An 18,367-nucleotide genomic window follows, 5' to 3' on the forward strand; every position below is an offset into this window, starting at 1 on the left:
CATTCCTAAATTGAACCAGCATTTGCAAGATTTAGAAATGTACACATCACATTATACTAGGAATCTTAAAGCAAGTGCCTGTTTCTACATTGCTTAATGGAATCTCATAAAAATTGAAAAATGCTCTGATTAGGAATAAAGACTTTTCTCTCCTTATTCACCTATTGGAAACTCGTAATGGCGTAGTGGTTAGGAGTTATGGCTGCTAACCAAAAAATCAGCAGTTCGCATCCACCTGGTGTTCCTTGGAAATCCTATGGGGTAGCCCTACTCTGTCCGATAGGGCCGCTATGAGTCAGATTTGACTCAGCGGCAATGGGTATGTGTGTGTGTGATCCACCTATCAGTATGCATCACCCATAAACTGGGAAATTCCTTAAACTCTCCTCTGGCATCTATCATATCAGAGTTAAATAAATGAAGAAAAAGATAATTGTTTTGTATTATACGATTATCTGCAAGTATGGGATAAAATCCACAGCCCTGGAGTGGTCCTCTAGGACAGAGTAGAATTGCCCCATAGGGTTTCCAAGGCTGTAAATCTTTACAGAAGCAGACTGCCATGTCTTCCTCCCCGAGAGAGGCTGGTGGGTTCAAACAGCCAACCTTTAGGTTAGCAGCTGAGCACTTGACCACTGTGCCATCAAGGCTCCAAATTATAGGATAGGAGTAAGAATTATGCTACTGATTGATTACATAAACAGCACAATTGGGCATTTTATTAAACTTTTTGATGAAAGTATTGTAATAAATAGATGTGTATAGAGACAGGTGGGGCTAGCTTTTTTTTTTTTTTTCCCAGTTTGGGCTGCCTATTCCTATGGCTTTTCTTCCCTTGTTCTGCCTAGTTCTTCTAGTCTTTGTTCCCACAGTAGCTGCCTTTCACACTCTTTCTCCTGGGAGTTTTTCCTCAGCTTTATAGTGACCCCAAAAAACTTCCAAAAAGGAATGGTAACAAGCTTTAGCAATGCTAAAGGATTATACTGAGTAGTTCCAGCAAAGACCTCTAAAATTGCATGATATGACACTAAGTATAATGAAGTCCCAGAAGCAAATAAAACGGTTATGTATAAACATAGCTATAACCTCTCCTCTAAAATGTGAGATTCACTTGCAGTGTTGAAGAACTTCAGAGTGGGCTGAATGGAACACATGGGGTTAGCCTTGAAGCCATTAATGAATTCTCAGGCGGTGTGGAACACCTTCAGCTGTGTACACTGAACTGCGGGGCAAAGATGATAGCGTCTGTCGTCAATGGTTTTCTTAAAGGGGCCGCTCAAAGGGCTACTGAGGTACCCACTGCCCCTGAGCCTTCAAGACAGACGACTGACAGTTATCTGAAAGTCCCAGTCCTGACAAGCTCTAGGAAGGTACTTTTAACAAAATTCACACATGAAAAAAATAGCCTTAGAAGAGATTTCTGAGTGTTTTCTTGGTAAAACACATAGGACATCAGTAGGGGAGGTGCAAGAGCTGAAATGCGATAGAAATAGTTTTGTAATATGACTCATTACTGCAGTATATGGTGCCTGATATCTAGAAGTTTACATCCCTTGGAACAGAGACCATACACAGCCAGTACAATCAAAGCCCGATACTGTGTCAGTTGCAAGTATATAAATTCTGTCTCTTTCCCCTTGGTCATCTCACCCACATGCTGTATTGTTTCAAAGGCACTGTGTTAAACTCGTCCATGCTCTAAGAAGGAGATAATAGAAAAAACTAATCAACTTAGTTGTTCAAACAGCTTCTGCCTATGGTTCAGACTGATTGGACTATTATAGACTCCAGGTCAGACAGACCTGGGCTTGCATACCTACTAATCAATTTACTAAATGAGAACCTCCAGCTTTGGCTTTTATATCTTGGAAATGATCTACTTTAAAACACCATCGTGAGTATGAATACGAATATATACAAAGTTCCTAGCACACTGGTGTTTCAGTGGTAGAATTCTTGCCTTCCATGTGGGAGACCTAGGTTCAATACCCAGCCAATGCAACTCTTGCACATCCATCACCCATCTGTCAGTGGGGACTTGCGTTTTGCTATCAGCAGAGCTTCTAGACTCAGACAGACTAGGAAGAAAGGACTGGCTATCTACGTCCAAAAATCAGCCAGTGAAAACCCTATGAATCACGACGGTCCTATGTCCAACTGATTATGGAAATGGCACAGGATAGAGCAGCGTTTTGTTCTGTTGTGCACAGAGTCATCATGAGTTGGTTTCAACCCAACAGGAGCTAAGAACAGCAACCTAATACATGGTTGGCACTCAGTGAAAGAAAAATGGTTTTGTTTTATTTTTTTTTATAGTATTAAAAAAACAAGCCGCCAAACTTATTTTGTAGATTTAAAAAAATTAATATCATCTGTCATTCTTGATCCCTGAGAGCACTCTGCATTAAACACAAAAAACAAAACAAAAATATATAAAATAAATTAACACGAGATAATCTCTCTTACTGTACATAGAACGCATTTCTGCCCTGTGCTTCAAGAGACCCCCAAAATTCAAATCAAAATCAGGGTTGCGTTTAGTCAGTGTTGCTCCATGGATATTCAGACTAATGTGATCTCAAAGCCAAAGGGATTTTTGACAGAATTCATAGCCGGATTCTACACAGGTTCACATCCCAGCAGGAAATGCAGTTGAAAACTTTGCTCAGCTCCACTTAGAGTTAAAATGAAAGCCTCGTGGAAGGCAGTACGGCTTGGAACATTCAGATACAATGCAGGATGCGTCTTTAATAAAAGAAAAGCGCTCATTGGGAGCATAAGGCATGAAAACTTGAAATACCAGAACTGATGTTGGGAGCAAAGCTTCCCAGTGAAAGGTGAACTGATTTACTTTTGCAGAAAGATACCAAGGGAAGAGTACACCCCAATTTGTCTTGAATTGGAAAGTATGCTGATTGCTTATACACAGGTCCTAGCTCTTAAATTCATTACAAGTTAGATTTTGGATTATCTTTGCAAGAATCTCTGACAGACTGTAACAATTGAGTCAATCATTGTTTCATTATACCAGTATTTATTAAATGTTTCCACCTTTTAGTGGAACTTGTTAGATCCTGATTAGCCGTGACACATCATTATTCTCAGCAGAACATGGTCCAGATCCAGCAATGAGCACTGAGATGTAATCAGGCACCAATGTATGCTGGAATTAATAATTATACTAAATTGGCTGTAATGAATAATTTATAGTGTAAATTCTTATGCAATTTGCTATGGTAACGCACAAGAAGCGATCTGCTGTATTTTAATACAGCACAAGTTAACAGGAGTAAAATAATGGATAAAATAACAGGAACCCATTTACTTTTCACCAGGAGAAGATTTAGTTATGGGTAAAGGCAATAAGGTGAAAACATGGGATGCTATTGCCATTGTCATCATTAATTAACATTCATTATTTATTCATTATTCATTATTATTTATTCAGAGGTGCAAAGATCTCAGATGACGCATTTACAAGTTGTAGAGAACTAACTCCTTGCCCCTCAAATGTTAACCGAGACAAAACAGGCAGGCAAAGGCTGCTTATTGCATAGGGTCTTCAGAGCATGTTGCATGTTTTAGATAGTTGGTTGTCTCCTGGGCCAGGGAAAATATACTTCAATTTTTATGTGCTTTATTCTATAGGGTCGCTATGAGTCGTAATCGACTCGACAGCACTGGGTTGGTTTTTTATTCTATTTTAATAGAAAAGAGGTAATGAAAAAGTGCTCTAGAGTAGGAAAATACTGCTAAGCAGATGGTTGCCAAGCACAGGTACTTAAAAAAACTATACTTTCTTCCAGTTGTAACTGGAACATCCAGCAGGTATTGAATATTGCCCTTTTTCCAGCAACCTTATGCTTATACTCTTGTTTAATTCTAACATCAATCTTATGAAAGATGTAGATGAGGAAACCTAGACTCTGAGCTGTCAGGTGCAATCACTAGGGTAGAAAATTATGAAACAAAGATTCCAGAGGACAATAAAGCCTCAAGATTTTGTGGAACGTTCCAAAGGCTTTATGGAATGTTTTCAATATTTTGAAAAACAAAGTTGATTTTAATAAAAACTACTATTCTTATCCTAGCTAAGTGGTAGGTAATCTTGGATTTTAAAAAGTAGATTATTAAAATCCTACAATTTAATTTTTTTCTAGCATCTTCAGTTTTGACTTCGCAAACTTTTAAGGGATATGATCTTCAATAAAAATAAAATAAAAATCACAAAGGACCTTGTAACAATTTGTTTCTGAGTGAACATTCAACTGGCTTATTGTAGATGAACTCTCAGGTTATTTTTCGTATACATTTTTTAATGCTCCTTTTGTATTAATGGTCCGATACCCAAGATTAAGCTAGAATAAAAAATAATAAACGTTTTTAGTGAGAAGAACCAAAACAGATCAGTGGAATGTGCAAATCCAGTTAATGGAATCATTCATTGCTAACTTTGCACACAGGCACGCCATCGCCTGTCTCATAAGAGTAAGAAATACTTGCTGCGTGCCAAACACTGTGCTTGGATTTCACGCTCATTATGTTGTCTAATCTGGACTACAGCACTGTTGTTGTTAGGTGCCATTGAGTCAGTTCCCACTCACAGCCACCCTGTGCACAACAGAACGAAACACTGCCTGTTCCAGAGCCATCCTCGCCAATGTTGTTATGTTTGAGCCCATTGTTGCAGCCACTGTGTCAATCCATCTATTGAGGGTTGTCCTGACCCTTTAATTTACCAAGCATGATGTCCTTCTCCAGGGCTTGGGCCCTCCTGACGACATGTTCAAAGTACATGAGACGAAGTCTCACCATCCTGGCTTCTAAGGAGCATTCTGGGTGTACTTCTTCCAAGACAGATTTATTTGTTCTTTTGGCAGTAAGTGATAATATTCAATGTTCTTTGCCAACACCATAATTCAAAGGCATCAATTCTTCTTCAGTCTTCCTTATTCATTATTCAGCTTTCTCATGTATATAAGGTGATTGAAAATACCATGGTCAGGCACATCTTAGTCCTCAAGGTGACATCTTTGCTTTTTAACACTTGGAAGAGGCCTTTTGCAACAGAATTGCCCTGAGAATGTATAAACTATTTTATCTCCATTTAAATGGAAACTGACTCTTAGAAAAATTGAGAAATTTTCCTGATATTAACATAGCAGGTATGTGATGAGGCTGGATTTAACTCAGGTTCATCTGTCTTTGGTGTCTACAGTGTTAATAATTACACTATTCTTCCCAAACTAGGATTAGGAGAGGGCCCCACCCCATCTTTCCTGCCTGTCTTCACACAAACCAAACACTTTCCCACCAGTGGCTAATTTTTGTCACAGGAAGTTTATATCTAAGGGCAATTGCCTCTGTGGGTTGTTATCAATCACTTTTACCTTAGTGTGAATGAAGGAGGTGAAGGCAGGATTTGATACAGTGAAGGAGTTGAACACAAGGAAAATGAAAACAACATAGGACTTAGGTATCCCAGGATACAGGATATAATGTAGGCCTGAAATGAGAGTAAGACTTCCTACTTACCTTTATCCATCCCCAGTCTTCACCTTGGGACCAATCTGAGTGACAATTAAGTATGCAAACACTAAGTACACTTTACACAGCGACTGGCTGGAATACTTAGCCTTCCCAGTTGCTTTCAGCAATGAAGAAATGACCACTGTAATATCTGAATTCCAAAGCAATGGTCCAGCCCCCTGGTTACTGTGACTCAATCAATGTTAAACTCTTCCCAGTTTTATGGATGTTCTGTAGGGAGGACAGAATAAGAAGATCAAAAGAGGTTAGAAAGTCTCTTCCAAGCACTTCTTTCTTTAAAGAAAAGGTTCAGGTTTTATGTGTGTTCAGGATCTCTGTTTTCTAAATTTTCCTTTTTTTCCAAAAATGCCCTGTACATAATGACTATTCAGTGAGGCTTATTGAAGAAGATAATGATGGTGATGATGGTAGTGATACAACCCCCTAGAATATTCTTGGCTTAAGAAAATGAAAGTAGTGGGCAAATCTGAGATGAAAATAGAGCCCTAAAGAAAATGATTTTCCTAATTTCTCAGTCAGTTATGTAAGAGTATTCTCTTCGGGGAAAAAAAAAAATATCAAGCAGTCATAGATAATTCCTTGGAAAGAAACAACAGAAAACGAGACTGTTTTCCCCTTTGCAAACATGTTTGACTTAGCATCACCATGACTTTCAAAGATTAGTATTACCAGTAAATCACTGCACTCACAGACGCAGAGTGAGACAGAACACTGGGCTGCTGAGGTATATATTACAATAGATGCCTTATCAACAGTTCTAACTGCTCTGCAACAGATTGTGCCCTAAAGCAGTAAATACCCTGCACACAGGGGGTTATTTCAGCTTTGGCTTTTCTAAGTAGATAAGTAGGTAGACAGACAGACAGCTAGACACAGAGATTCGTCGTCAATATTCTTTATTGTTTTTAGGTTCGTGAAAACAGAGTTTGAGGAAAGATTAGGTAACACAAAACCTTTCAGACTGATACAAATATAAAAGCTGGTGTACCACCCTTATCAAATAGAGTCTACCAAACAAAAGGCATTCTTATCAGAGCACAAGGTGGGCTGGGAGCCCCAGGATCAGCATGTTCAATTTGCAGAGCACTGAGAACCTGGATGTGATGTTTTGTTTTGTTTTTCCCTTGAATCTAATATTCCATCTGTCTCATGTTCTGACATTAGATGAATTCCATGCACCAGACATGCTTCTACCACTTGCATCTGGAAACTAAGAGAAATAGAGGTAAATTGAAACACTACCCTGCCCTAGGTGGAGCCACTTTAAACCAAAATAAAAAAGCCCAAGAAATGACCAAGTCCCACGAGGGGATGGGTGAATCACTCGTTCATATCTTCCTGGGAATGTGTTCTTGCTGCAGGTTTCTCGCCACATCCCTGAATCCAGAAGAACAGAAGCCCACTCTATTGCAGCTGTCCCAGTCCTCCAGGAGGAAACTATCTCAACTAGGGCAACACCCTCAAAATATTTTTCGGCACTCTATACCTATGCTTCTCATGAATTACCCAAAGATACTATAAATATCACACATCCTCCAGAGCTAGCCTGCAACAAGCTTGTGAATTTAGGGAGTTTGACTTTGTGCGCTTGTCTCCTTAACACCACTCTCATACCCCAATGTAAGAAGAACCTTCCCTCCAGGTCCATCCTCCTGTCTCAGCATCCCGGTGCCAACTGTAGCCCCTCCCCAGACAGAACTTCTTCAGTTAAATTCTCTCTCTCTCATTCACACACACAAACACAAAGAGTCGCATATGCAAGGTGATAACCATCCAGTGGAGCCTTGGTGGCAGAGTGGTTAAGAGCTCAGCTGCTAATCAAAAGGTTGGTCATGTGTTGAAATCCACCAGATGCTCTTTGGAAACCGTATGGGGCAGCTCTACTCTGTCCTGTAGTGTCGCCATGAGTCAGAATCGACCCAACGGCAAGGGGGTTGGTTTGTTTAACCATCTCATACAGGCCTCTTATTTGACCTAATTTACCAATGGGAATGGCTTTCTCACTCTTCTCAGATATAGGTATCTGGCCTCTAAAGTAGTTATTTTTAGTTTGAATTTCAGGAGTGTCTATGGCACCCCGAAACTGTATGTGAAGCATTTCTTTTAAAGGGCTCCAACGATTTGCATTGAAATTCTCCAGAACTGAAAAAAAAACCCACAGGTAAAAGATTCTCAGTGATTTCTTCCTCTCACTTTTTCCCTAAAAACAGGGGGAATGTTACTGTTCATTGGTCAATTTCAAGAACAATCACTAGTCCTCTCCTAGAGTATGAAGCACTTGTGAGAGGGTTAAAATTAAGCCTGTACAGGACAAATCCACCACCTGTTTGTTTGTCATGCTTGGGTAGCCTGTGTGTTGTTATGATGTTGGAAATGCCATCAGTATTTCAAATACTAGCAGGGTCACCCCTGGTGGACAGATTTTATCAGAACTTCAGATGATAAAGGCCTGGTGATCTACCTCCAAAAATTAGCAATAAAAACCTTATGGATCACAAAAGAATATTGTCCAATATAGTACTGCAAAATGAGGCCCCCTAGGTTGTAAGACACTATACAATAGCTGCAACAATGGACTCAAGCATACCTACAATCCAGAAGAGAGAACAGGACTGGATAATGTTCTGTTCTGTTATATATAAGGTTGCCATGAGTTGCAGTCAATTAGGCAAGAACTAACAACAACAACACAGGACAAATAACCCTTTTGAGTACATGTCCTTTCAACCTGCTGGAGAGGTAGTATAAGGGTTGAGATGGGAGCAGCATTTGCTTACTCTCCCTCTCACCTTTGCTCTCTCTCACCTCTCTCTCAGGATGTTTCTCCTGGCACACAGGCTGGGCTATTGTTCCTTCTTCTGAAACCCCAGAAACCCTGGCATAAGGAGCTCATGGCAAAGGTAATGCTCTCTTTTGTTGGTTCTCATGCTTTTTCCTTTGCTTCTTCCATGGGCTATCATTTTTCTCACCCTCAGTGAGGTAATTTTTGAAACTTAAATGTGAGCAAAGGAAAAGGAAGAAATTCTGGCCCCTGTCTGCTGCTTAACCCAAGTACAAGGAGTGTTCCCCATGAACAGACGGGCTCACCAGACGACTGCTTCAGGACTCCAGCCCAAGAGTCTTGTTTTCTAGCTTTGCCTTCTCTGTATAGTTGCCTCAGAAAATTAAACAAGTGACGTGGTTTGGTCGGCTTCCTGAGAAAGCTGAGTACCTTCAGGCAGGAGGCTTGCTGGTAGGTTAGGGTGTCTCCAGGCACTTGGTGGACCCACAGAGCTAGAGCCGAGCTCCTTCAGACCGAGGCTTACTGGCAGAGTGCAGTGCCTCTGGACACTTAGCGGCAGAGCTAAAAGAACTTCGTAACACTTGCCAAACCAAGGCAGAGGTCAAGGGCCCAAAGAGATATGTCTATGAGCACGGCTGAGAAGAGGCTGTCCTACTGGGAGAACTGTATCCTGAGCATTCCTGAGCCTGAATTGTAATTTTTATTTCCCTAAAAAACTCCATAACCATGAGTATTGCCTGTGAGTTCTGTGTGGTCATTGCAGTAAATTATTGAACCCATCAGAGGAGTAGAGTTCCCTTGGAAGAACGGTTGGTGTCAGAATTGGTAAAGATGGCAGAGAAAGGAGGCATGTCTGCTGTCAGCCTTGGTCTGTTGATCTTGATTCTCCTCCCCCCTGGTGAAGTCAGAGGGGGTCGGACACCATCCCCATGCTATTTTTGTAACAGGCATCATTTTAGATCAGCAGAAAATAGGTTCAAGCAGTCCCAAAGATCCTTGGTCTTCCCCCAGAGGGCCAAAGGGTCAAAGACCCCTGTCCTTGAATCTCAAGACTCATTGCTTCCAATTCATCTCGTGACACACAAATGCACATATTACTAGCCTAAAGAATATTTGCTACTAACATAGAGGATTGGAGATCTTTTGAGGAAAAGAGAAGCAAAATCTAGCTCCATCACATTGCTAAATACTATGCCAAGTTCAGTTTACTAAAACTGAATAACCCACAGGTTTGAGGAAGAACTCACAAAGTATTCACAGTAAAATCCATTGCCTTCAGTTGCTGTAAATTTTAATAATTGAGGCAGTCATATTTGACCCATAAAGAGTAACCTTGATGGTTATTTGTTATGTATTCAGTTTTGTCTGCCTTAGCTTAAGCTTAAATATTAATAGAAAAGAGAAAACCTACAAAATCCCTCAAGCTACGCTGTAGGAGTCCAGTGCTTTTTAGCTGGTGGCAATGAATGTAATCATCATTTCTGTGCTCATTTTTAAAGACAGCAACAAACATTGAAGCAAATAATTTAAAGAATGCTGGATAGAACATTTGGCAATTTGCATATGCAAAACATACAGCTTAGATTCAGAGAGTCTTCTTTCCAGGATAACTGTATTTAAGAATGTAGGAAATGACAATCTATAAAACATGGGGAGGGGTTTATTAGTTGTGTTGGGGCAGAAAGAGAGTGGTATTAATAGCGACTGGACACAAAGCCATTGAGAGCCACTATGGCTGTTTTGACTAAGAGGCAGTATGGTGTATTGTTTAAGAGTAGAGTCTTCACTGACAGACTTTGTAGGTTCAGATTTAGTTCTACCACTTACTGCCTTGTGACCTTGGGCAAGGGAAATATCTTTGTGCTTCAGTTACTCAATGGGAATGATAATGGTGGCTACTTCATAGGTTTGTTTTAAGAATTGGATTATATAAACCTGAAAAAAGTGCTTAAAACATGAGAAATGTTCCATGTATGCTAGCTATGATGGTTTGGTCATAACAGAGAAGGCAAAAGGGAAGCCCAATGGTCATTAGACGCTCCACAGATAAAGGTACACTTCTGGAAAAATTAAGTTTCAAATAGAAAATCCTTTAAAAAAATTCAAGTTATTTCAAACGTTTAACAAGTGGTTATTAAGCAAATAATCTGAGATTATGATAGAGATTCTGTGACGTGGGGAATACCAAGAAGCTTTCAAAGCATTTGAGGATATGTAATTAATGTATCAAACATTTTCTGAGTACCAACTAATGGCAAGCAGGTATCAACTGATTTGTGGCCATCTGCCCAATAACATTTCCTCTGTCTTGACCCTACAACTAATAACGTTCTTCAAGTAGGTCATAATTTAGCAAATGGTTCAGCTAATACAGTGTAAAATTGCAATGCTATATGATCAATGCAATAATTGTTGTTATTGTTGTTAGGTGCCACTGAGTGGGTTTCAACTCATAGAGACCATATGTACAACAGAACGCAACACTGTCCAACCCTAAGCCATCCTCTGTTATTACAGAGCAAAATAATAGAGCTCTGTGAAAAGTATAGTGTGACATAACATGAGAAATAACAACTTTGTTTAATTAAGTAAGGCATTAGCAGAAAAGGAATGGAGGACCCAAGAAATTGCAAGCTTGATCAAAAGCAACATGTGCAAAAGCCTAAGGTATAAAACATCATGGTTCTCAAAACTACTCCTGGAGGTCAACTTTCAACTAAATAATAGATTGGCTCATGAAATAAATAATATCAACCATGAGTACTGTCCTTGATTGAAAAATCATCTGTATTTTTTGGGTTTCATGAAACTAAATAGTCAAATTTACTCTGAAGCAAAGATGAGAAGATAAGGAGGGCAGGGAAACTAGGTTACTGAAAATGGAACAACTAGAGTGGAAATGGGAATCTTGACACATTGCGAAAAATATAACCAATGTCACTAAACAATTTGAATAGAAATTGTTGAATGGGAACCTAATTTGCTAGGTAAATTTTCACTAGAAATGCAATAAAATATTATTTAAAAAAATGGTTCTATGGCATGCTTGGACCATAAAATGTTTGGGAGCACTGGAGGAAGACGAGACCAAGACAGCAGGCTGAGTGGTCCTTTAAGCTCAATGTCAGGCCACAGATAGTATGCTCAAGTGTTTGAGCAGCGGATAATCTTCTCAGTACTGAATTTTAGAAAGATCACAAATTGAGCAACATACACAAATTAGAATTCCAGAAATGGAAACAATTTTGGATTAATTTATATCACTTCAAAAATTTAAAAAATGTGCTTAAGTGACTTGTTGAAGATCACAAGTGAAATAAGGAGTAGTTGGTGTGTTGAGGAAACCCTGGTGGCCTAGTGATTAAGTGCTATGGCTACCAACCAAAAGGTTGGCAGTTTGAATCTACCAGGAGCTTCTTGGAAACTCTATGGGGCAGTTCTACTCTGCCCTATAGGGTCACTATGAGTCAGAATCAACTCAATGGCAATGGGTTTGGTTTGATTTAGTTTTGGGGCATTGATAATACCAGGATTTGATCAGGAAAGGGGAACAGAGTGACAAAACGAAGGAGTAACTTTGTGCAATTCTGACTTACTACTGCTAAGACCATATTTCTCATATTTTACTCCTCCTCTTCTTCTTTTTACCTGTCTTCTCCTTCACTAATTTCCCAATCTTCCTGCATATTTTCTCTGTAGATGTGGAAGTTAGCTATAAAACAAAGCAATTGTCATCACACTGATTCCAATTCATGGTAACCCCATGTGTGTCAGAGTAGAACTATACTCCATTGGGTTTTCAGTGGCTAACTTTTTTAAAGTAGATCACCAAGACTTTATTTCAAGGTGCCTCTGAGTAGACTAAAATTTCCAATCTCGTTTAATCATTTGCACCACCCAGGGAATTGAAGGTTAGCTATAGCTTACCTATTTATAGGGTACTGACTATGTACAACTACAGAGCTAAGTAGTTTTTGGCATACCTCATTTAAAATCCATAACAACCCTTCTGATACTTTGACATCTTATATTTTATGTGCATGACACTGAAGGTTAAGTGATTTAAAGGTTAAGCAATTTGTTCACGCCACTTAAAGGAGCTCCCAGGTCAAGACTTTTCATCTTGGAAAATCCACGTTGCCTCTGTAGACAGAGATCCCTATGAGTGGGTTAATCCCTCTCTAATCAAACCTGACAAATGAACAATTTTAACGCACAAAACACAAAACAGAATTGACAACTTCTTGCTAGGTATTCCTGTGTCTCCTAACTCCTAAGCCATGCCAACTGACCTGTGATTGTTTGATTCCAGACATTACTGGATGAGGACTTGGGAAAAGTAGAAACAGGATATCGTGAAAGCAAATTAGTCACAGCCAGTGGAAAAAGATACTGAAATTAGAGTAGCATCAGGCTGTAAACACGTTGCAGAATTGTTTGGCTTGGTTTAGGTTGGATTTTTTTTATGCTTACTGCCTCTTTCAGCAAGCCAAATAACAAAACCCTTTAATCACTCTTCTATAAATGCAGGGACTCCCACACCCTAAAATGGGATCATGTATGGATTTTACCAACTTTAGAAACATCGTCAAATAAATATAATTTCAGAGAAAACAAAGTTTTCTCAAATTCTTTTCCTATTCCTCCTACTTTAACCTCTCTTGGTGGAAAATATTCCAGATCTGAGAACAGCATAGGATGCCAGCTGAGCAACTACCTCACAAACAAACACTTAAAATTTTTCCTCCAGAAGGAATTCTTATTCCTTCCTTTCCTCAGGTATCTTAAGTACTTTGACTTCTATTTTACCTAATATAGTCAGTTATATAGGCAAAAAAAATTAGGTAAATATTGGGGTAAGCTAACACATTTTGGAAGATGATGACTGGATTTGGGCACCCAAGTCTAATTTTTCCTTCAAGCGCTGATCCAATTCTATACACCAGATGACAGGTAACCCCCATTTGAATGTTCCTTGACCATCTCATATTCAACATATTGAAAACTGAACACATCAACTGCCCCTTGGCAAGCTATTTATTCTCTGACTTACTTATTTCTGTTAATGGTACCACCATTATCCCAGTCACCCAAACTCATATATTTCAGCTCTTTTTGAACAAGATTTTTTCCATTCTCTCTTTCATCAGAGATCTCTGTATATGTCTAATTTCCTCTATAGGCCTTGCTTATTTCCCAAATTTATTTCAAACAAAAGACATGGAACACCCATAAATCCATTTCGAAGGAAGGGAGACTATAAACAAAAAGGAAAAATAACACGATGCCTAGTAAACTGCCTGCCACAGCATAAGCACTCAAAAACATTTTTAAATTAATTGATTAATCAAGATTCTATTTACTTCAGTTTCATAATATTCATGTGAAAATATCTTCATTAGTTTGCCATGGCCCCCAGGAGTTTCAAGTACCTAGTAGACCGTTCTCTGTAAGTGGTTATATTTTCTGGCAGTATTTTAGAAATGTCTGAAATAATTATAGAGACAAAGGTAATTTTTCCTTAAACTCTATACAAAATTCACTCTTTACACAATTTAATCCCTCTTGATTTAGGTTGTGTAAATTGGAACTCTAGATTCTTCCTTTTATTCCTGGTATAGGATCAGATTTTGCATTCAGTCCATATTCTCAATATCCAATTTTCTCTTATTCATTCTGGCTAATTATATGGCCAGCTCTTCAAAAAGGCTGGAACTGAAAATATATTCTTTATTTAATTTGTTTACTTCTAATTCCCCTTGGTACAGAAAGAAGTTAGGGTAATTCAAGAACTTACTGCAATCTTCCAATAATTTCAGTGGCCATATATATGTATTTGGGTGATCTAACTTGAGTGACTCTTTGCACATTGGCCAAGAAAAAAAAAGGAAAACTGTGAAAGAGCAACTAGTGATGGCTGTACCTATACTGGAGCTTTGTATAGACAAGAACATAATCTTATCTCATAGGCAGATAAAGCTGGCACTTTATGTAAGGAAGAAATTAAATTGGAAGCTTTATTGTATTTTATTATAATATCAGAAAGCTTTGATAACTCCCAGAAACAACACTCTTATTTTAGGAGAATTCTTCTCAAGGCTTTACCAGTGGGGGATACTACCCAGGGCTTCTCAGGGTAATTCTACTTAAGTCACTCGATTTCTCTACCTTACCCTTGTTATTAAAAGGCAGGCACTAATAATAACTCTTCTTTAGTCAACTCAGAGGACTCAGAGTAAAAATTCAATGGTTTAAGTCGTCTTTTGCTTCCTAGAAAAAGTCCTCCAGAAGAAGAGAACTTGAAAAGTTGAGCATAAATAGCATATGAAACATCTGCTCCAGCAGTAGAAACCACCCTGTCAATAATGAAAATGCAATGCCATCTACACAGTTGGTCAATAGCATTTGAGAAGCAGACAAAAAAAAGAAAAGCATAAAGCTTTTTAATTCAATTATGTTGAAAAGTTGACTATCATTTCTTCCTGTCTGTCACAGGACAAAAATGTGAAAGGCTGAGAATTACATGCAAAACTGAAAAGAATTGAATCTGAGGTGTCTGATTTTGATTTGCCTAGCCCATGCTGCTGTACAAAAATAGCCCTGGGCGTTAACCTGTCAGGTCCATTATTATGCCTATTTCTGAGATTTATACATTGGTTTATGGTAGCAATAGACGTTTATTGAGTGCTGATCACCTGCCAAGTTCCGTGCTGCACACCTTAGTAGTGATGGTCCCAACCCAGTGGGTTTTCAATCTAATAAGACAGGTAAGGCAATTAAGACACAGGCTTGGAGGAAGAAAATGACTAATGCATGCAGAGGAGACAGAACAGCTTTCCTTTCCTTTGCTGCACCTGTGTAGCCCACCATGGTGCCTTTGTTCAAGGAAGCTAAAGAAGTATTTTATAGACCAACAGGGTGTGAAGATGGATGTCAGCAGCACACTCAGATCACCTGTTCGCTTCAGATTTTTTGACATCGATGGGGGTAGTATGTTTTCAGATGTTTTCCCACTCCAATTCCTTGTGTGAATTTTTTTTTAATCTTGTTTCCTCATAGCTCACTTTATTTCCTTACACTCATAGCATCCTTACCATGTTTCTCCACTATAATCATTTAGTGTATCACCTTGAAATGCCTTATTTATCCCTCCCTCCACTCCATTCTTGTAATATTAGCATCCTTTTCCTCTTTTTCATCAAATGTGTTTATCAAGCCCCTCCATGCACCTGATAATGAACTTAATGAAATAAACAGGTGCAGGCTCTAGCTTCGATTCACTTAAAATTTAGTATAGAAAATACTGAACAATTTATAGAATATTTATATAGCTTTAATAATTATCATTAAACAAATACATGCAATAAAAAATATATGCTAATAAACATTTAAGTAAATTCAATGGAGCTGTGAATGAAAACAAAGCTATGGATATGACATATTTTATAGAGTAGAAGTAACTATAAGTAGGTCCTATCCTCTCCTTAATTATTAGCATACACCTTTTTTATACTGTTAATTTATGCACGAGCATATAAATTCAGGTTGCTTTGAATTAGCATGGAGCCCCCGGGTGGTGCAAAGAGTTTAGCTTTCAACAACTAACTAAAAGGTTGGTGGTTCAAATCCATGGAGAAATGCCTTGGAAGAAAGGCCTGGTAAGCTACTTCCAAAAGTTCATAACCACTGAAAACTCTATGCACAGTTCTACTCTGAAACACAAGAGTTCGCCATGAGTCTGAATAGACTGGATGGCAACTGGTCTCTCTCTTTCTGGTGTATTAGAGTACAAACTTTAATCTATGAAAACTTTCTTCACTAGCCGAAAGCTTGTTACTAATAATTTCAAGACAAGTAGATGTCTCTTTTAGTTTAATCAAAGATAACCTTTTGTAAATGATTTTATTATTTGTATTTGTAAGTAGATTAGAACCCATTGGTCTATAAAAAGAAGACACTGATGTCACAAGACATTATAACCATCAGGTAGTTTAGGAAAACATAGACTCTGGAGAATGCAACTGCACAATTTATAAAGTGCCAGACTAATGAGTAAATTTTCAGGAACGACAGGACACCTACATTCTCTACAATGCCTCAGATATAAGGCACTGTGTTGGGTATTACTATAGAATTATTTAAAAAAAACAAAAAAAGTTCTTGCCCTCAAGAGACTTACAGTCAATTTGGGGGAGGGGGGAGGGAACTACACACATGAAAAATAGCCTGGAATCTAAATGAAAGAAAAATCAATGATACCAACAGATAAGTACGATAAAAGTACATGGATGTGAGTTACAAGTGGCTACGGTGGTCTCCAAAGAAATCTGGTCTTTGATCTTTTCTGTTTTAAATTCAATTTAGCTTAATTTTGGCCTCAAATTCATAGAATAGGATTGGTGTTAATATCCACTTGTCATTGGTCAGTGCACAACCTGCTTCTATTTAGTGAATTGGGAAATTAATATTTGATGGAAAAATTAAAGCTTTTTTGCAGGCCAGTCAAAGAAGGATTTAGGGGCAACGGTGATCTAGGACCTACTAAAGCATACTTTACTGAACTTCTCACTAAACTCCGTATGTTACTACTGGCTATTAGGCCAAAGGAACCCTGGTGGTGCTGTGATTAAGCTCTCGGTTGCTAACTGAAAGGTCAGTGGTTCGAACCCACCAGCTGCTCCATGAGAGAAAAATATGGCAGTCTGCTTCCATAGAGATTTACAGCTTTAGAAGTCCTATGGGGCAGTTCTACTCTGTCCTTCAGGGTCATTATGAGTTGGCATTGACTCGATGGCAAGGGGACTATCAGGCCATATCACTTCCAAATGCCCCAGGGCAAATTTGCACAGATAGCCAAGATGAAAAAAAGTTACGAGAGACAGAAGGAAAACAAAAGCATAGACCCAATTTTGGATCATCGGTGTAGTTAGTTACAGCCCTACATTCATCTTTGAGACCATCTCATTGTGCCATTTCCTTAACTCAGGGCTCTAAGCTGATTCTTCTTCAAGTAGAACTTGCGCTTCTTCAACTTACTACTAACCAGGAAAGCAATATAATTTTTATCTTGCAAAAATTCACTCAAGGAGAAAGCATCTTATTGTGAACGATGAACAATTTGGGGGCTAATGCGTGAATGCACGACTTGCTGTCATGGCCTCCTGAGGCCTGTCTCACGTGGTGATAATTAACTTTTAATGTAAGCCTGCAGGGCAAAACACTTAAGAGTTACCCAGTTTTCTCCAACAGAATGAACAGGTAAATGCTAACATATATTTATCAATAGCTGATGTATTTAGCTATTATTAAAAGAAAAAAGTATTGCTTTTCTACCATATACGTTCTCATATTTTTGTCACTCCAGTATTACAGAGAATTGGGTGGATAATTTTTAGATACAAGCAGTGAGGTCATAGAATCTTAGAGTTCTGATGGATAATAGCAAGCATGAGCCCAGACCTACTGCTGTTCTCATTCTATGTTTATCCTTGGCTGGCATTGCTAATTCATCATAGGACATTTTTCTTTTTTTCCCTGACTTTGGGCTCTGTTTTAGAAGCCTTCTTACCATAGCATTTGGAGTTTAAACTATTACTCAGTGTAACATATTTATTATGTTAGTATTAGACTAGAAATTCTGAGTCAGGGACCGTGGCTATCTTGCCTCATTGATTAAATAATAAATGAGGGCAATAAATATCTCCAAACCCTACTCCTCTCTTAGAAAGTGCTCAGTAATACTTATTGAACGAATAAAATAGAAGTGATCTGAGGAAGCATTTTGTTTAACTATATATAATACATAAATAAAAAAATATATGTATGTGTATGTATGTGTATGCACATGTATGTATATATATATACATATTTTTTTTAAGTACTAGACTTCAGATACTAATGTTCCCAAGACGTTACAGATAGAGGGACAAGAATTCAGTCTCCTACTTAATAGTCAAGTATTCTTTCCAGAACCCCCCTTGTCTCAAAGTAAATGGAAATGTAAAGTTTATAAAATTAAATAAAGAGAAATCTTCT

This window comes from Elephas maximus, chromosome 1 (genome assembly GCF_024166365.1).
Source record: "Elephas maximus indicus isolate mEleMax1 chromosome 1, mEleMax1 primary haplotype, whole genome shotgun sequence".
Classification (NCBI taxonomy): domain Eukaryota; kingdom Metazoa; phylum Chordata; class Mammalia; order Proboscidea; family Elephantidae; genus Elephas; species Elephas maximus.